Source organism: Mustela lutreola, chromosome 15 (genome assembly GCF_030435805.1).
Source record: "Mustela lutreola isolate mMusLut2 chromosome 15, mMusLut2.pri, whole genome shotgun sequence".
Classification (NCBI taxonomy): Eukaryota; Metazoa; Chordata; class Mammalia; order Carnivora; family Mustelidae; genus Mustela; species Mustela lutreola.
This window is the reverse complement of record NC_081304.1, coordinates 8,377,404-8,397,870: the sequence shown is the minus strand read 5'-3', so window position 1 is coordinate 8,397,870 and position 20,467 is coordinate 8,377,404. Positions and strand designations below refer to the sequence as shown.

The 20,467-nt window shown below is 44.6% G+C and overlaps 2 long non-coding RNA genes across 2 annotated transcripts in view; both read right to left on the bottom strand.

Annotated features, from left to right (window-relative positions):
* Window positions 1-20,467, bottom strand: part of LOC131816526 (uncharacterized) — a 67,702-nt gene that overhangs the window by 44,937 nt on the left and 2,298 nt on the right. The gene's annotated exons all lie outside the window — the stretch shown is intronic.
* On the bottom strand, window positions 1,580-18,731 carry LOC131816527 (uncharacterized). Its single transcript, XR_009348094.1, has 3 exons — window positions 18,342-18,731; window positions 5,871-5,973; window positions 1,580-4,077 (listed from the first exon to the last, which is right to left on the bottom strand). It is a non-coding gene; the product is annotated as an uncharacterized LOC131816527 (long non-coding RNA).

The window sequence follows — 20,467 nt, the reverse complement described above, 5'->3', positions numbered from 1 at the left end:
TCTGCTTCTCCCTCTCCCTCTGTCCCTCCCCCTGCACACACGCTCACGCTCTTTCAAACAAAAATCCTAAAAAATAAAAGTAGAACAGAAGTTACACTTGAGGGCCTGAAGATAAGTTGCTGCCCCGTCCCCAGTGGCTCAGCTGGATGGACTGTGACTGTACTTTTCCCTTGCACACTCAAAGGCCACAGAGATGAGGTCTAGAAGTTCAGCAGGTGTTTGATGGACATCTTTTGGGACTTGGACATGCCCGCACCCCCAGTCTAGGAGACTGCACAGACTGGATCTCCTTCACCTTTGATATAGAGCCTGTGCCTACCCTTGGCTCTCAGGGCTAAAGAAAACAGTCAGCCCTGATTTGCCTCCTGCCCCGGCCGAGGCTAATCGGGAACACACCCCGGCCACAGTGTCGTCGCCATTCGGAGCTGGTGTCGTGGGGGCAAATGGTAGGGGTTCTTTCTTCTTTGGGTTTGATACATCCTTCCTTCCGCTGCTCCTTGCAAATCAACCACCAGGAAAAGGAGGGAAGCAGGCAGGAGGGACAGCGGGAGACTTCCAGAAATCTCTTTCCTCCCTTGCCTTCACAGGTTGCCCGGTGCCGACCCTGGAGACTTCCACCTGCCCCCCAGCAAAGGACTTGGTTACTGGCCCGGAGCCCTCCTGGGCACCACCCCCGCGCTCACTTCCTCCTCTTCCTGCTCCCAGCCCCTACCCACCCCCCACCCCCAGCCTCCTGTGGCTTCACAGCCAAATTCCTCATCTCAGGAAGAACAAGACGGAGCTGAGTTTTAGTGAGCTTTCAACGCTTTGGGCTCCATCCCCCATCGCCCCCAAACACACAAACAGTCGCTCTCCTTGGGATCGCTTGTGAATCAAGAAGCATGAACAGGGCTTCAGAGACAGCACATGGCATACACTTCTTTCTGTTAATAAATAATACCTGGGGGGGGGGGGGCTGGGGGAAGTGCTCTTTAATTTATATTTTTAAACTGGCTTAAAATTTTTTTTAATGTGCAATCTCTCCAGTTTTGCCTGGAGTCAAACTGTAAACCCCAAACTTGGAGCTTCAGCAGTTTATTAATAGAGCAGGAGGGGGACTCCCCCACCCCCGACACACACACACACACACACACACACACACACTCACCCTTTCTGCCAGCTCTCAGTTATGCAAGTTGCTTCCTCTTTTCAAACCTCTTCAGATGGCTGAAGCAAAGGCTGACAGTCCTTCTCAATTCTCAGGGACAGGCACGCCTCTACCTGCAGCCCATGGCTAGCTGAGACCCGGCTGAGGCCCCGAGGAAAGGCACTGCTACTTAGAAAACATTTCCTATTTTGTTCCTTTTTGCTTCTTTTATTGGAAGGATCGTGACGGCTGGAAGGCAGGTGCACACCTGTGGCAGTTGGGGTCTTTTATGAGAGGACTCACAGTGCTTGTGCTTTTCATGGAATCCGCCCCCTCGCTTCCAATTAATTTCCCTCTGTTTCAGGGTCACAGATCATACCCCTAATCCTGGCCAGTGGTCTCAGCAATGGGGCAACGACCGTAGAGGACCGGCAGAACCACCACTTCTGTTGGAGAAAAACAACCAAGGGCATGCAGGAAAAGCAGACCATGGCTAGAGGCAGGCCTAATTGCAGCCACTAAATTAGCAGGGATCTCTCAGCCAGGGGCTAATCTAAGCCAGACCTCATGCCAAGTCAGGCCAGGAGCACATCACAATTGCAATTAAAAAAGAAAAGAGAAAAATCACCCTTGCTTCCCAAATGTTTCTTTTTAACATGGCAGGTCCCTAGTAATAATATGAGAGAGCAAAGCATCTAGAATAAACAAGAAAAGTCATTGGGGTTAACAATCTTTGAAAGATAAAAGGACTTTAAATGCATCTCCAGGGCCAAGCCCTTTACATGTTCCCTTTCTCTCTCTCTGTCACATCTGTCCCATCTCATTTGCCACCTCTTGGTTTGACCCAAAGTGTTCTATCAGGCATGGTCCCACCATGCCCCCTGCTTCATCTGGACCTCCTGGTGTCTTCCCTTACTCTGTTCACCTACCCCTCCAAGTGCTTCTGACAGGCCATAGACTTTAGACCCTCCAACTTGGATCTCTTCTTCTCTTTTTAGGTCCTGCTAATGTCCATCAGGTCCCACGCGTCTAGACTAAGCTCTAACACAGAACCTTTAATGCTCCCGTCCACATAAAGGCCAGAATCAAGTTTGGAAATCCCAAACAAATGCACTTTCCCAGGGGGAGGGCTATGAAGGAATTTGTTCTTCTGTGATATACCTGTAGTAATTTTACATTCGAAAATATATATATTTTTTTAGTTTAATTTTAAGATCCAATATACAAACAGACCAGACCATGTCTCTTGACTTTTTTAAACTCTTTTCACATCCCACAACCCTGGATTAACAAGCACAATTTGTCTTTGAATTTGCCCCTTAGGTTTTTAAAATCAAAGTCGATATCAGAGACTCGTTATGCTTCTACAGGTCAAATCATATTACAATGTTGCCAAGAATTCATCTGTACGGGTGAAGGGGAGGCCTATTTTTCACAGTTGTCTTTTTGTTAGGACTACTACCTTGATAAAACGTAGGCCCTTTCCTGGCTGGGGACCTCGTAACCCCTCTGGCCATTTTACAATGAATTTTTTAAAAACTTGGCCAAGCGCTGGGCTCTACTGGGATTTCACCTTTTTAAATTTTGGAATAAGTAGGCTATCAGTAGGGCCATGGACAACTTTTGATCATACACAGAAACTCATTGTAATAGGATTTTTTTCTGTGTTAATTTCATGATTTAATAAAGACATTTGGCACATAAATAAGACTCTCGTAGACCAAGCATTTTTAACAATCAGAGGATTAGGATCAGCCTATCGGGGATATTAGTAAAAGTGTCGTTTCTAGCTTTAGTAAAATTCTCCCATCTGTTTAGAGGTAAATTCATTACTCTTAACTAAAAACCCTCCCGAAATAGATGTGAAAAATGTTCTGCCCCCGTTACGAGACTTTCCAAACAAGCCTAAAATTGCTCAGAAACAAAAGGCAAGAGGAAAAAGAAAGGACCATGTCTCCAGATAATGAGGTCCTGCCTTGGTGTTTTATCTGCAGAACAGCACAGTTTGAAAAGTCTGGATCCTATTTCATTTGAACTGAACATGAATGTAGTGCCTGGAATTCTCCCAAATGAATCAATTCTTTGCCGATAATTTTTAAGTGAAGAAAGATCAACAGGATAGGGGCATGAGGGAAGATTGTAGGCTACAGGGTGTGTGTGTGTGTGTGTGTGTGTGTGTGTGCGTGTGCATTGAGCAGGACAACTGGAACAGTTCTGGATATGATTCTTTTTTTTTTTTTCTTTCTCCTTCCTACCTCCCCCTTCCTTCCTTTCTCTCTTTTCTCTTTCTTTTTCTTTTCTTTTCTTTTCTTTTTTCTTTTTTTTTTTTTTTTGATGTGCTATACTGACTTCTGTCTCCCTTTGTTGGAAAACTCCAGTAGATTTATTTCTTCTAACAGACCCCTGCTGACTATTTGCTACTGTTAATTCCTGCTCAGTTTTCCTTCTCCCGTTCTGAGGACAGCAACATGACAAACCTCCCTTCCTTACATCAGCTTCTGATCTTCTTTCTCTGTTTCTATAGGCTGGTTTCTCTCCCTTGGATGGTAGCCAAAGACGCCAATTTATGTCAGGTAAGAATACACCATGGGCCATTTCTCTCTTTAATTTTCCTCCATTTGTTGAAGGCTTGCTGAGCGCCGTCTGCGCTGACGAAGGGGCAAAAAGCCATTAAGGTCATCATGTTCACTCTAAGGACCAAGGTCACCAAAGGAAGAACTGAAAAATCTGTTTGCATAAATCTCTCCATGGATCCTTGCAAAGTCCTGCAACGAACACAATTCTCTTTCGCATCCAACTCTTTTCTTTCTTTCTTTCTTTCTTTCTTTCTTTCTTTCTTTCTTTCTTTCTTTTTTTTTTTTAAGAACACAGTTCTCTTTCGGTCTTAATATTCCTGTGAAGCTTCTTTGTTTGAGAAAAGAAGGCAAAAGAAACAGCCCTTGAGTCTCCTCCTTCTCGGACCAGTGGAAGAAAGGTAGAGAAAAAGAAAAAAAAATTAACAAAGAGAGGACACACGTCCCTCCTCCTTCCTTCCCCTCTCCCTATCCACAGGCAAAATCTAATAAAGATGATTAAATTACATGTCTTTCCTCCCATTGAAATCCACGGCACACTATTCAAATATTAGAACTCAGGAAATAAGGCAGGACAAGGTCCCTCATGAAACTTTAGAAGGCAGCACGGGGGTCTGAGCTGGAGGTCTGCCTGGCTGGGCGGCTCTAATTAAGAAATCACCCCGCTGAGCAGAACTTAATCTAAATAAAATATAAAAAGGAATTCAGTGAAAACCATTACCTCCTCCCCACACACCTCACGTCCAGAGCCTCCATCTCTCCGTCTGAGGGACTCTCCCTGCCAGGACTGGAGAGCTCTCTGTTGTTCCGTGTGCCCCCCAGCACCGTCACATGGAAAGACCCCCCCCTCCTCCTGCCCCTTGAAGAGGAAGCTGAGTCTTGTGCCTGCCTCTTGCTGTTTGGCCAGACATTCTGAGGACCACAGGCAGATTGAGTCAACGTTGTTTGGGTTCGGAGGGGAAAGGGAGATGGGGTTTGCTTAACGATAGGTTAAGGAGTTGGCTATCTGGCCAACTTCTCCAGGGTTACTCCAGTCAACTGCCAACCCACAGCCTCTCTGTAGGTGGCTGAGTTCTTCCTGCCTATCCATCAGCTGCTTTAGACGCAGTGGCCCCTTGAGAGCCCAGGCCAAGTCTGGTTAACGTTGGTTTGGGTCAGGATCCTCATCCTACTGTGTCTTCAGACCTCTGCTCCATCCAGGTCCTGCGTTACACCCTCCAATGGTGAGCGGCATGTGGTTAGCCTTAATTCCATCTGCACCCCTAGAAACCTATCTTGTATCCTCACTGTTGACCCTTCAAAGTGGATTATTCTCTCTTACGTGTTTGTGGCTTTGCATGAGCTGCCATGTCTGCCCTCAATAGTGATTCCTAAACAATTGAAAACCTGTTGTAAGAACCAGACCCTCTCCTTCAGTGGGGCGGTGGGGGGGGGGCAGATAAACACAGGTCTGGCAAACAATTTCAGGGGTACCTTACCCCCTAAGGAGTCCATGGTCACCAATTTAAGGATCCTTGAAAGAGACTGTCTTTTCTCTCTTTTCTGACAGACACTCAAAGATACTCTCCTTCGATCAAACTTGAGTCGGACTCTTCTGCTCTTCTGACTCCTTTCTGACAAGGCCCCAACCTGAAGTTCTGTCCTTGGATCGTTCAGTCTAGTTTCAGCAGGAATCCTGCTGGTTCAGTTTTGCAAAATTCTCCCACCCTTGATATCTGATCAAATTCCTCATCTTGTACCCTGGATATCTTATCACTCTGGCCAGGTTTTAGCAAAAATCCTGTCGTGTTGGTTTAGCCAGAATCCCCCCAGTCTTGATATTTCCTCCTAGTAATTTTCCACCAAGGGACCCCACGTTGCTCCTTGCCTACAAACCCCTCCATCTAAGGGACTCTCCCAGAGTTGGGTCCACTTTCCCTTGCTACAAAATCCACATTGCAGCAGTCTCTCTTGAGTAATGCCCTCCTCAACTATCTCTAACAAGCGCCATGAGTCATTTTCTCTCTAACACCTCCCGTTTTCAGAAGAACCCTCACTTATCCTCAAGGAGACCTCCACAAAGCCTTTCGTCACCAACCTGGAAGCAGTTATGAACAGAATTCATGCCTGTGTGCTCCTGATGACCCCGGTATGTACATCTAGATTATCACATATCACAACACAGTAATTACTTGTTTGCATGTCCATCTTTCTCTGGACCAGGAGTGGGCAGACTTCCTCTTCAAGGTCTAGACAGTAAATATTTTACGCTTTGGGAATCACGTGGTCTCAACTCTGTAAAACCAGCCATAAACAGTATGTCAATAAACCGGCATGGTTGTGTCCCAATAAATCTTTATAAGCACTGTAATTTGAATTTCATACAATTTTCATCTGCCACCAAATATTATTCTTCTGTTGTTTGTTCTTTCAAACATTAAAAATATATAAGCCTTTTTTATCTCATAAGCTATACACAAACAGATGAAGGGAATGGCAGATTTGACTCACAGGACACAATTTCCTGAACCTTTGTGTACAATGAGGACTGAGGAGAGGCCCTCAAAAGTAAATCTCATTCACTTCTTGGTCCCATTATCCAGTTCCTCCAAGGTAATTCATCTCTGAGTTTCATTATCTAGCATTAACTGATATATAAACAGGTGAATAAGTAAGCCACTAAATGAACAAGTGACTAGGAAAATTTTCTTGAGACAGATATTGAATAAAACAACCATGGGACTTTTGAAACCTTGGTGAGGTTCCATGTTTCTTTATTCATGATTAGGGCCATAACGCCTTAAGTGGTTAGCTACTAAGGCTCCAGTCACAAATTTTGCAAGTCTAGGATTATTCCACAAATCTAGTGCAGTCCAATGTAGTCAGAAAATACCTCCTTTAATTTTAAAAAAAAAAAATTATTTATTTATTTTAGAGAGAGAAAGAGCATGTGCATGAGCAAGCGGAGGGGGAGAGGAAGACAGAGAATCTCCAGCAGACCCCCACTGAGTGTGGAGACCAACATGGGGCTTGATCTTATGAACCTGAAGTCATGACCTGAGCCAAAATCAAGAGTCAGACCCCTAACCAACTGAGCCACCCAGATGTCCCGGAAAATACCTCCTTTTAGAGATAAGGTTCCTTCCACCACTCCCTGCTTTGACAGGATCACAGCCACTTTGAGCTTCTCTTTAACACTCTCTTAACCTTTATGTGGTAGGCTGCTTCTGACATAGCTCCCAGTGATTTCCCTGCTGGTATTCAGGTCCTTGCATAATCCTCTCTTTTGGAGTGTGGGCCAGACCTAATGACTCACTTCTAATCAACTGAACACACAAAAGGGATGGGCTGTCATTTCTAAAAGAGTTTATATAAGATGGTAACTTTGGTTTTGTCTACTGTCTTCTCAGCTTGCACACTTTGATGACAAGCTGCCATGTTGGAGAGGCCCATGTGGCAAGGAACTCTCTTGAGTAATGCCTTCTTGAGACAGAAATTGAGACCCTTAAGGAAACATCAAGGAGCTGAATCCTTCCAACAACCTCATGGGTGAGCTAAGAAATGAATCTTCCTGTAGTTGAGGTTTCAGATAGGACCATAGACCCTAAACCAACCTGTTTCATTCTTATAAGTAACCTTGAAGCAAAAGATCCAGCTAAGCCATGTCCATACTCCTGACTTATAGAAACTGTGCAGTGATAAATGTGTATTATCTCAAGGGTAATTTGTTACATGGTACTAGATAACTCATACATTTGCCTATATGACAATTGGATGTATTATTTATTCAGTTTCCCACCAAAATGCTAAGCTCCCTCACCGCAGGGGTCTGTTATATCATATTCATCTTGGTCCATAATACAAGCTGACGAAATGTTTGTTAAATTGACTTACATTTTGGCTCCCGTTGAATTCAGTCAACTTAAACAGCAATAGTAACATTGAAATATGTACCAATGACAGGACAGAGCTGACAATTGGCTATGGCAGAAGTTTTTGAACATCATGAGGGGGAAAAAAAATATGTGGATTTGTACCCTATTGTTATCAGTTTATAGTTTAAAGACTTTAAAGAGGTTTCCTTAATTTTCAAAAGCGTCTTCAGCTGCCCCCTGGGTGGTTCAGTCAGGTAAGCATCTGCCTTCACCTCAAGTCATGATGCCAGGGTCCTGAGATCAAACCCCGTGCTAGGTTCCCTGCTTAACAGGGAGCCTGCTTCTCTCTTTCCCTGATGCTTGCACTCTCTTGCTCTCTCTTACTCTCTCTCAAATAAATTAGTAAAATCTTAAAAAAAAAAAAAAAAGTCTTCCAAGTGGGTGCCTCCTAACTATACAAAAGAGAATCTTTGCCCTCGTTGACCTGATCATACAATCTCCCCATTGGACAGTCAGCCTAAGTGTTTAGACAACTCTTCTCCATTCCCTTGTTCCACATTTTACACAGGCAGGTGAGAAATCCTGTAAAGCGAGTGGAAAAGATGCAACTAGCGAGAAAAAGTTGCAAAAATGAAAAGGAGGAAAGAAAAATGAGAAGAGCAGAGAGAAGTGGTCCGAGCACCCAAGCCTGAGGCAGAGAACTGGTTCAAAAGAAAACATCTGATTTCCCTGTCTCTGGTCATAAATATTTTGACAAGGAGCTTGGAATTTATCAAAAGAAAAAAAAAAAAAAAAAAGGAAAGGCAGATGTCGTCTTCCAAAGGACCCAACGCTCTCAGAATTCTATGACCTAATCCCATGTAAGGTTGTAGTAGTGAGACATCCTCTCTTGTCTGAACGTCATGGCATCTGGACCTTTGTTTTCTTAATAGCACACACCATGCCACTATCAGAGGTTAGGAGTAGAGCACCAGGGATTTGGGGGGACATTCTGGCCACCATGTTTGAAAACATATTTTTAAATCACATCAGATTCTTATTCTCTATCTTATCTCTCTATCTCTTGCTTATCATAGAAGTTAAACCAACTTTTCATGACCTTGTAGACATTATATAATACATTCATCCCCCTACTCTGGTCACCAGCTGTCAGCCAGTCTCATCCCAGAATGGAATGAGGGTTAGGTCAGCTGAAGTTGGGAAACTTTCATGCTGGAGCATGAGGGAGCCAATTCCCAGCCACTGAACAAACCTACATTTTCTGCAGTTGTCACAGGACCAAACAGATCTCGAAAAAGAAACCTGAAAATATTCAAAGGCCAAAAAAATTTGAGCTCCTGTAAGCCCAAATGTTCTTGTCTGTAAAGCAGGGATGATAAGAATATGTCTCTCATAGGGTTATTTTGAAGGTTAAATATGTGCAAAAAACTGTCTGCTGCAAGGTTTCTGAACCCTTGCTATTTTGGGCGAGATAATTCATCATTGTAGGTGTCTGTCCTCTGCATTTGTAGACTGTTTAGCAGCATCCTGGCCTGTACAAGCTAGATGCCAGAAGCCCCTGCCAAATGCCATGGCCCCTCCATTGTGACCATCAAAACGTCCCCAGACATTTCCAAATGTCCTGGAGCAGGGCGGGTGGAAGTCACCCCTGGTTGAGAACTGCTATGCTAGTGCTTGGCATGTAGTGATTGTTCCAGAAATATTAGATGCTATTTTTATCATTATTAAAATTAATTCCAACAATAGCATCAGCTGGTGAGGGTAACAGCTCCTCTCTCTCACTGACTGTAGACTTGTAGACTGTTTAGCAGCCATTAAGTTGGTAACAACCCAATAAGAAACCTACTCTCTCCTACGGAGTCTCTTTCCCTGGAAGGAAAAAGTGCCGCCATCTTGTTTTGCTCCAACTAGGTTGATTCCTTAAGCCTCCCAGTTTGTGAGACACTACAGATTTTTCCACTGGTGTAAATATTCCAGCTATAAGAACTACTGGTACAGTTGACTCTTGAAGCAGCTCTTAGAGGTTTCTGAAAGTACCATAAGAAAGAAAGGGACGTTCAAGGAGTACTGTCCAACAGAGGTTACCCCCTTTGCTGTTTTTTGTGGGTTTGTGCTTATTTGGGTTCACAAGTGGGTTTTTTTTTTTTTTTTTGCCTAGATTGTTCTTGCAAATTCTAACACTTTGCTTTAGGTGTTTTGATACCACACTATTTTGAGGGTACAAATGTTTTTCATGGCATGTCTTGTGTTAAGTGTACAAGCTGAGAGGTGATTGTTGCTGACTGAATAAAATGCAGTAGTATTCCTCAAAGTTTTAATCAAATAGATGTTAATAGCACAGTAAAGTTGCAAAAAGACTTCTGGGGGTCTGAGAGTGGCCAGCTGAAGATATGAAAATTTATTCCACCTTCTATTTTTATGTTTAGAATTCATGCACCCTTTACTTTCTATGCTAAACTCTCTTTCTCATTTGTTTCAAGGTAAAATTTGTAGGTAAACTCTCAACATTGAGCCCTTTTTTTTCTGGCAGCTTTTTCTATTCCCCTTTATAAAGTATGCACAATGTACTGCAAAGCAAAGATCATGACTTTGGAATTGGATGGAACTACCACCAAATTTGTTCTAATAATAGTAATAAAAAGTCCTCAACCTTGCAAGGTTCTGAAGAGATCCTACATAGATTCCTTCCTCATTATTCTTCTCCTTCCTTACCACATAGCTTTGCTTTTCCTGTCTTATTAGATGAATCTTCCCCCCACCCCACCCCCCGCCATTCCCACCAGCCACCACCGTGTTGACTTCCTCCTTCCTCTCAACACTCTGCCCAGACCTTTTCCCTTCCTGGAGGCTTGCCTCTCTGTGCCCTTCAACTTCTTCAAAAACTGTCTTGAATCCATGCCACCTGTGAGGGTTTCTCGGCTGAATTACACTCAGGACGGCCACCCGCCTTGAACATTCAACATGCCTCGACAGCTGAAGACCTCAACACAGAAACTTGCTTCTTGAAAATGTTCGTTTCACTGTCAACTTTTCTTTCCCCTTACTCTAAATTTTTATAATTTTTATTTATTTATTTGAGAGAGAGGGAGCAGGAGTAGGAGGAGGGGCAGTGAGAGAAGCAAAAGGAGAAGCAGAATCCCCACCAAGAAAGGATCCTGATGTGAGGCTCTATCTGAGGACCCTGAGAACATGACCTGAGCCAAAGGCAGATGCTTAACAGACTGAGCCACCCAGGTGCCCCAATTTTATAATATTTTTAAATTTTAAAATGAGTAGGAAACGAATGATGTCTGTCCGAATCTAACGAGTGTGCTTCCATTTCCCAAATAGCATAGTTCCTAGCAAATAATAGATTCCATATTCATGTTTTACAAAACAAATATAAACAAGAGCTTCTTATGGTCTCTCCTGACACCCTAATGATAAGTAACTTGGGGACAGGAAATGTATCCATTTTCCACTTACGATTGAACTCAGAGGTTTGGACACTTAAGACCTTCAAAATATTTTTGTTGAATGAACCAAAGAATAAAGACATGTTGTATTTTTCTAGCCCATTTCTATGAGGTTAATTGATCTGCAGATTTTTTGGCAAAAGAACGTATTTATGATGTTTTGTCAGTATCGTGCTTGTACAACATGCATGTTGACTTGCAATTGTTGGCTAGGTTCACGCACGGTCACTGAGCCTCCCTTGTTCACGCTTGACCTAACTCACATTCTTCAGAGCATCAAGCAGAGGGCTTTGCCCATAGTTGGTAATTTAGAGATGCTATGGAATGAATGTCACTTGCTGCATCATGCAAAGAACGGAGGCAGAAGAGTTTGGGGGAAAAGTACTCAATAAATGTATATGAGAGCCATCTTGCCCCCCAAATAGGTATGAGGTTAGATTAAGTGTTTATAAAGGGAGGGAAAGTCCTCTGGTGAGGAGCAGGAGGTAAGTCTGGCAGGGCAAATGCTGCTGCCTGCTTGCACTTCCCAGGGGGCTGGGTTGATGTCTTCTGTAGTCAGAACTGGAGCTCAATGTCTTTTCCAGGTATTTGTGCTTCAGGCAGAGGGAAGGTCGGTCTATTATGAGGAGACTGTGCTCTCTGGGCTGTCAAGCACTGAACGAAAAATCATAACTTGCATTAAATAACGAGGGTGGCCACAGGCCAATGCCTCTGGATTTTTTCACTTATAGATGTTATCGGCATTTTTGAAATGAAGACAAGCCGGCAGTCACCAAAATTGGAAATGGTAACAACAGCTGAGGCCAGAGTGTGCTGGTTGATAAAAGAAATAGTGGGAACTGGGATCCCAGTGGGGACCTAGTAATCCATAGAACCTGAGATGATGACTCTGCCTAGACTTAGATACCAGTGGCTTTGAGCCCTTCCCCACTGCTCGCTTCCAACTAGGAAGTTAGAAAGCAGCATGTAGATCTTATATGCTGGACATTATCTTTATAAAGGACAAGAGGTCACCTGGAGCATTGATTCATGGACCCCTTGGATCCCTTGGACCCACTCTTAACAGCCTCAAGTGATTGTCCTGTGATGTTTTGAAGTCCATTGTGAGTCGGCTGGAGACCACTTTTAATAGTCTCCCTCTTTCGACCAGTTAAATGCACACATGATCTCCTCCTTGATGGAACTCATCCAGGTACCACAATAAAACAAGAGTTTTTGAGTGAGGCATTCATTACACACTTTGGTTAAAGAGTCATGAGACTCTGTCAGCTGCATCTAAATAAAACTCAGTTATAAATATGTGATAAATGACTAGAAAATCTTCAAATGGATCTCTCAATCCAGGCATGACTGATTTTTCCAGGAAGAGTGACACTGCAATTAGAGGGGGAAAAAAGCTCAAGAGAAAAGTCCTCCCATTAGTGAGACTCCATGTAACAGGAGATAGAGCACAGGAGGTGGTCCAGGCTGACCTTGCCTGTGGCCGAGTCAAGATACTCAGCCTGGCATCCATAAAGCAGGTCCAATAGCACCTACCAAAGGTGTAGTTGTAAAGGTCAAATGATGTAATGTTTGTTAAGTCACTCATCAAGGGCCTGGTATAGTAAACATGAAACAAATTACTTGATCCATGGGAAAACCCAATATTCAATCACACTCCCAACTTCAGACCCACATTTGGACTCAATTTCCACTATAGGCTCTGAGAGAAAACTGCTAACCCAGAAGGCCAAACCTGCACAAAGCTAATGGAACTTTCCTGCAAAGCCAACGAAGATGATGAGCTAAGTCTTCACCACGTGAGTCTAAGCAATGCAGGGCATGCTCCCCATCAGACTTTTAACCAACTGTGAGTTGCCTGCTGCATTTTTCCACTACCCAAGTTGTTTCCTTCCTTATAATAACTGTCTACTTGGTAGCTTGTGGCCAGTGGACTAAGAAACAGAAGGCCGTTGGTGTTAGCCTCTTGAGCTGCCAAGTAGAGATATTTTTCTCAGGTTTCTGGGTGGGTTTTTAAGCCAACAGCCTTGAAAGGGAAACAGAGCCAGCATACCACAGGCATCTGGGACACAAGGCCTACACAGTATTTTTGAGAAGTCAGTATCGCTCACGGACGATAAAGGGGCATTCACTGTGGGCAAAGGCACTCCACAGGAGTGGGTGGAGTTGGGGCTATGAGGCAGGCCTCGGACTGAGTTAGCAGCCAATTTTCTTTTTCCACCATCTCTGGAGTTGAGGAGGTGCCAATACAGCTACAAGTTTTTGGAGACATCCATAGGCGAAGATAGTGAGCCCCCCAAACTCCCCCCAAACTCCCCTCTTTTCCATGGAACTTAGCAGCAGCTACCAGGGGCGTCATCACAGAGCGTTAATTTTTTCCCTTGCCTGGTTTCCCACATTCTGTGACCACCTCGGAGCATGCCAGGGAAAATACTGAGAGCCTAGGTAAACGAAGGGGAACCCAACATTCACCAGTCTGGCCTTAAAATAGCCAGCGGAACGCCCCCATCCCAGAGAGGACACAGGCGGCGACTGTTCACCAGTGTGCTCTGAGCACCCGCCCACCCCACCCCAATAGCTCACCCCAATTCCCGTGAAAGCCTATCTCAGAGAGAGGTGGAAGCAGTAGCCAGATGACTTGGCCGTCTCCTTTCCTTTGGGCCCCGTGACTTGGGTGAATACTAATGAGCACACAGTGACCTGATGCAAACCAGGGCACCCACTGGGCAGGGTGGAAACCTGGGTGGAACAGACGTCTGAGGTGGTGGAGGGCTGGGCAGAGCAACCAAGGAGAGCCAAGAGGAAGAGTGGAGGCCTCAGGAGCTACAGGACACACCCGGGGCTGTGCACACAGGCAGAAAGGAAGATGTCTCCACGTTGACTGCTGGCCAGCCTGGGACATAGTGCTACAACTTGCCCGCCATGCCACCAGGCTGTGTATTCTGGATGGAGCACATGCCGTGGGGAGGGGTCTGCCAAGAAGGGATGTAGACGGAGAGAAGGAAGAAGGGGAGCAGTACTGTGGCGTGAGGATAAGGGAGCGTGTACGGCATACGCGGCATGAGCGTTGGCTTTCCAGAGTTTTCTAGGTGCTCCGTGCAGTTGTCAGCTTTAGCAGAATGCCCGGTTAAATTTGAGTTTTAGATAAACAACAAATAATTTTTAGTATAAATATGTTCCATGGAATGTTTGAGACATAATTATACTAAAAAATATTTGGTGTTTATTTGGAATTCAAGTGTAACTGGGCGTTCCGTATTTTATTGGCAACCCTAGGGCCCCCTCGACTAGAATGAAAACCACCAAGGGCAGAGATCGTTTCTGCCATAGCCTCTGCAAAACCTAACATGGTCCATTCCCTGGGCTCCTTTGCCATGTAATGTACTACAGAAAGGCACACTCTGCCTTGGCACTTTCTGCCAATCTGACTGTCCTGACTTCACCTACAATTAGCCATGTGATTGTGGGCAAGTATCTTTATCACTGTTTCCTCTATGTTCTCATTTACTAGGTGGGAAAAATGGTAGCTGTCTGCCTTAGAAGGCTATCACAAGGAAATAATACAGGTAAAACCTTCACTGTGTGCTGTGCTCATAGAAAGGATTTCATAGACATTAGCTATTATTATTGGATACTCAATAAATAAGGGAACATGATAGAAAAAAAATCCCATGGGTGTTAGAGACCCACCTGAGCTGAGCATTGGGCTACTTCAACCAGCTTTGTGAGGCTTGAGAGAGACTTTACCTTTTCCTTTTCCTGAAGATTTCAAGATTCCTGCAAATCCTAAAATCCCATAATTTAAATAGATTGAGTGGATGGGAACCACATAGAATAACAACCATGTCAATAGAAATGTGTAAGGGGGTTAGAGAGTAGAAGCATAGAGGGGGATGTTTCATTGTTCACATAAAAAAGTCTGCCCCCCAAAGCAAGACTGGCCTTTCCAAGGCTCTGATGGTAGGAAGGCTGGGTTTCAGAGATTGAGGCAGAAGACAACCTGTGTGAGAACAGAATATTCCTCCCTCAACTAAGATTTACAACAAAAGGATCCCAGTAGGATGCCAAGTGGGAAAGCCTTCCCAGTAGGCAACCGAGCCAGTGGTAATAAATAAATTCATGTTAGTCCAGTGCCCACACATCTGAGAAGCCATGGTCCCCAACATCCACAATGCCTTCTGTGGCCAAGAGTTAGTTTTCAATGATTTGCAACATTTACAGGTAATTTCAAATCTTACTAGTGACCTTTATAGCTATTTCTTACCACCTCCAGGAAATCATCCCTTAGCCTCAAAGAAATGATTTGTCCCGCTCATGTAATTCTGAGGAGAAGGTGGTCACCAAGAGACTATGGATAGGCAGATACCCTCACAGAAATGGTTTCCTTCCACAGGAGATGGAGGAGAAGAGGGTCCATTGACAGCATGACCAACAGCATAGACTCACAGCATGTTGGGTTCAAAAGCCTTTGGAAAATGATGAAATAAAGAGAAAAGACAACCCCCTGCCTCAGAATATTCACAATACACTTGTAAGGCAAAATCCTTGTTCAATATAGCAATGACTTCCAAGTCTGAGTATGGCAACATAGAAGGCTGAGGGGAGTGCATTTGTGCTGAAATGACCAAGAATGAGCCAGATGGGCCTAACCAAGATGTGAGCTTTCCATGGATATATGGATAGCAGGGGAAGAAGGTGGTGAGAGTCTTGAAAGCATAAAGAATGTTCTAGGCAAAGAAAAGAGGGTATCCAGAGCATGCCAGGAAATGGCCACAGTGGGACCCTAGTTACAGAATGAGGCTGGAGATAGATCAAGTCTTCAGCATGTAAGGCAGGGGGCTCTAGACTATTAAATTCGCTCACAGGCCATGTTGCACCTAGATAATTGGATTACCTATAGTTTTTCCCGTTGTACTGTGATTGAAGGAGCTCGGCAGTAGCATCGAGTGGTCCACCAGTTTAAAAACATTTCCTCCACCCATGCGAAATTCCATCCACTGAATCATCGTGATGAAACATGGCTGGGGACATAGAAATCCATCTACTCTCTGGTGATGGCAGTATAGGATAGCTCGAGAAACTACACATCACATTCTCTTCAAGCAGCAATTCAACTTTTGGGAATTTATCCTGAAGATACACTCGAACGTGTGCCAGATGTTTGTTTCAGCCTTGTTTGTAAGATCAAAACATTTGAAGCAACCTAAATGCCCATTGCAAGGGGGCTAGTTAAATCAATTATGGTATCCATACATCCACAGAATAAGGCAAATAAATGCAAATTAATAACAAATACGGAATTTCTCTATATACCAATAACAGGGCCATCTCTAAAATATGTTGTTTTTAAAAAAAAAGAAAGATAAAAAGAAAGGCAAGGCACAGTAAAGCCTGTAAAGTAGGCTGCCATATTTGGTAGAGCACAACTACCCCCCCACCCCCACGGAGTGTGGGATGCATTTGGTGACTTTGTTTCAAAGACTACAGTATTGGAGGGAGGAGAAGGAACTTGACAGTGGAGGAACCTGACAGACTTTACCTTACTCAGGAGATCAGAGTCCCATCACCAGCCATAAGTCACACGAATGCCATGTACCCATGATAGATACAATGATGAAAATGCACATTGCCTCTTAGGTCATCCTCTCCAAAACCCATAACCCCTGGCGAACCATGACGAAAAAGCACCAGTTGGCCTCAAATTAAGGAGCATTCTCCAAAATACTTGAGCAGCCCTCCCCTCTTCCCCCCCAAAAGAGTCAAGTTCATCCAAACAAGGGAAGCCTGAGAAACTGTCACAAACTGGAGGAGGCCAAGAAGACTCGACAACTGAACTTAAGGTGGTGCCCTGGGTGAGATCCTGGAGCAGGGAAGGGATATTGAAATGAAACTGGTAAAATCCAAGAAACTCTGAAATGCAGTGAGTGGTAACGTTCTTCCTGTGACAAATGTACATAACAACGTAAGATGTTGAGGGAGCGGGACTCCTCGGTGGCTCATTCAGTTAAGTGTTTGCCTTTGACTCAGATCATGATCCCAGGATCCTGGGATGGAGCTCCAGGTCCTGCTCCCTGCTCAGCGGGGAGCCTGCTTCTCCCTCTCCCACTCTCTTGCTCTGTCAAATAAATAAACAAAATCTTTAAAAAAAAAAAAGATAATAAAACCTTTTTAAAAGATAATTAAAATATTTAAGGAGATAATAAAATAAAATCTTTAATAAAAAAAGATAATAAAATTTTAATCTAAGTTCTTTGTTTCTAAAAGATCCTTTTGTTTTGAGATTCACTTTTTGAGTAATGCATTAAATCAGTAGCCCTCAAATAATTTATTAGTGTGGATTATTTCTCAGAGCAATAAGTTGCATGGCCCCAAAGTGCAAGGCTCCAAAGAGAACGGTCCCAGGGACATAAGAATTTTGAGGGAATAAAAGAACATTGGGTAATGGTCTGAATACATGGTATTGCCTAAGAAGATCCTGGGCATCCAAGGGACAAAATAAAGGCACGTGTCCCCAGGGAGATGGTGGGAAAAGGAGAGATAAGATGTCCAGAAGGAGTGACTCTGGGCCACAAAGACTAAGTTAGCCCATACAAAATATACATAAGATTAGCTCTCCTTCTGCTTCCCCATCTACTCTGTGCTACATCCTCCCAGTTCTGGAATGAGCCCTTCTCTGCCTTTTGACTCCTAATCAGGGAAAATATTCTAGACGGTTGGTGTCTGAGGGACACTCTAAACCCTTGCGAGCTGACTCTGCAGTCATTCTTGCTGTCGCATGCGTTGGTCTTCTGTTTCAGCCACCACTTGGCAAAAAGCATAACTGAGAGGTGACAGTGGAGTGAATTTAAATTTGACCCCGTAAGAGAAACAGGGCTGTTCAGGTCAAGCCTAAAGCCCAAGGGAAAGGGCACAGGATAACAGATGACTGAGCCAGCTGCGGGCAAGACGCCAGACGGACACCCACCAGGAGAGGCAGGGAAACGGTTAATAATTCACGGTGACACACATTAAGCCAGCAACTCAGGGACTGCAGTTTGGCTAATCATGAAGTCAAACAGAACTGTCGGAAACTGGGAAGGCGCTGTCGCTTTTACTGTATTTTTCCACACTTTTTTTTTTTTTTCAATTTGGAAATGTTCGTGGGGAGCTGGAACACTCAGGCTGGAGAACTCCCGGGGTCTGAGAGGGAAGAAACTGTCTCTGCTTGGATCTCAATCCAGTTCAGACCAGCAGATCCCAAGGGCATCAGCCATGAGTGGCACTTAGGTGGCCTCTTCGGTTGCCAGCGCCCCCTCGTCTGCTCCCAACCCCTGTCCTGTAGAATCATGCTCACCTCCTCTTCTTTTCATTGCCCTTGGGTCCCAGCGAGCAGCCTCTTGCCAAGTTCCATGAACGGCGCGCTCCATCCACCGGCCACACCAGCCTCCTTGTTACTAAGCTCGGCAGCTGCTTAACAGGCAGCAGATGGAGAGAGGAGCTCAACACCCCCGAGGTGGGCACTAGGGCAACCTGCGGCTGAGAGGCAGAGTGGAAGTACAATGCTCTGCCCTCACCCCCGATTGCTATGTTGGCAAGGACCCCGCTGTCACAAAGCCTCACAAGTGAGCAACCAGCTCATGGAAATTCACTAAAAGGACATGGTCGGCTCAGGACGTTTAAAGTGACCGTGGGCTCCACTTTGGGGAGAGTGTAGGAAATAAGTGCCCATGGTGACGGAGGTACTATGAGGTACAGCTGCCCTCTGGATCTTACAACCCTGGAGATTCTTGTTCTGACCTTCCTGGCATAGGTACGTACCAAGTACTTGCTTTCTAAACGATAGGGAGAATTCTCCTCACCCCCGAACATGTACATGATATTTTCTGCATCTGAGAGCAGGTCCTCATCATAGACTGATCCTACGGATGAGTGTCACTCCTCATGCAGCGGACAACTTGACTTTAACATTACAGACCGACGTATCTACCACCCCCACCCCCTTACACGCGCACACACACACATGCTCACACACACAGTTTATTCTGTAGGAACGTCTCCACTTAGCATCTCTACTCCAAGTCTGAGTTAAGTACCAGCGATTTTAAAGGAAACAGACCAATTTTACCGAGTGAATTCTAGATGAGAACAAATATGGATAGGATGCAATATGTATGAGAGCAGGAAAGCACACGCACGCACCCCTCCTTGCTCTTTCCCTCTCAGCAAGAATTGCACCTTGTTCTGAGCCCTTTCCCTCCCCACGGGGCAATGGGTCTGATAAGCTCTGAACGAACAGCTACTGTTCCATTGGCTCAGCCAGAGAAAGTCTCCCTATAACGCGGCCGAAGTAGTCGGGTCCCGGGCTCCATCATGACGGCTTGGGGCTAAGGCTCTGGGTCAGTCATCACAGCCCTGACCTGCCCAGTGGAAGTTCCCTGACCTATCTCACGGAATAGCGCAGAAACACAAGTCCCCCATTGTTCTCCGGCTTGGGGATTGAGGGAAGGGGGAACACGCGCGCACACAAAACCTCCCTCCAAAAGATCAGTGCAATTATTAGCCAACAGTAATGGCTATAAGCCAATCTGTTCTCAAATCCTCCCAAACACAAGTCACCTCAGAGCCTCTTAAAGCCCCAAACACAAGACTGTGTGTTCTCCTGCATTTTGCCACGTTGTTCTTGAAGGCTGCTGGGCCGTTGCTTAACGCTGCCCTTACCCACAAGGCTAATAAGCAGAGAAAGAAACAGTGACTAACACACATGTCTGAGCCTTGGGTCCCCATGCCCCCATAAGTCTGTGAAGGCAGATGCCCTGGGCCAGACATCACTGGCCACCGCTTCACCCAACGTCACAAGGTCGAAATGCTGAGTTTGTGGCGCATGGTTGGTGTTCATTGTAGAACTCTCCAGAAGGCTGTGTTCTCTCCCCCTTTCACCTTATGTGAAGAACAACCTTTGACCCCTGTACCATTCCTGCTGGCTACTCTAGTCTCCCACCTGGAGTAATGAGTATATATTGGGAAAGGAAATTAAAATCCACGGGATGACTTGGTGAACACTCACTTACACTGCACACGAATTTTAAACCATCGTCTCAGAGAAAGCAAATTCTTGTGTTAGCCTATATTGACATATATATGAGATAGTTCAAAAAAATCCATACTATATCTTAATTAAATATGGATAATGATGAGAGACACATAAAGAAGAAAATTCAAGGCCAGAAAGGTTGGTGATATATTTACCTAACCCCAAAGCAATCCAGTGACTGGATTTAAGTTGCAGATGTGTTAAAGGACACTAAGAAAAGAATATGTCGGCTGAGTTCAAAGACTCAAAGATTCAATGACTGTGTGGATATCCTACTCAAGAGAGTACCTACATGAGTCAATAAATACAGAGGGGAACAAGCATTGCCTGCAGCTCAGACACTTATCCAATCATTCCTTAATTCTTCAAAAGGTTTCTGAACCCCAACT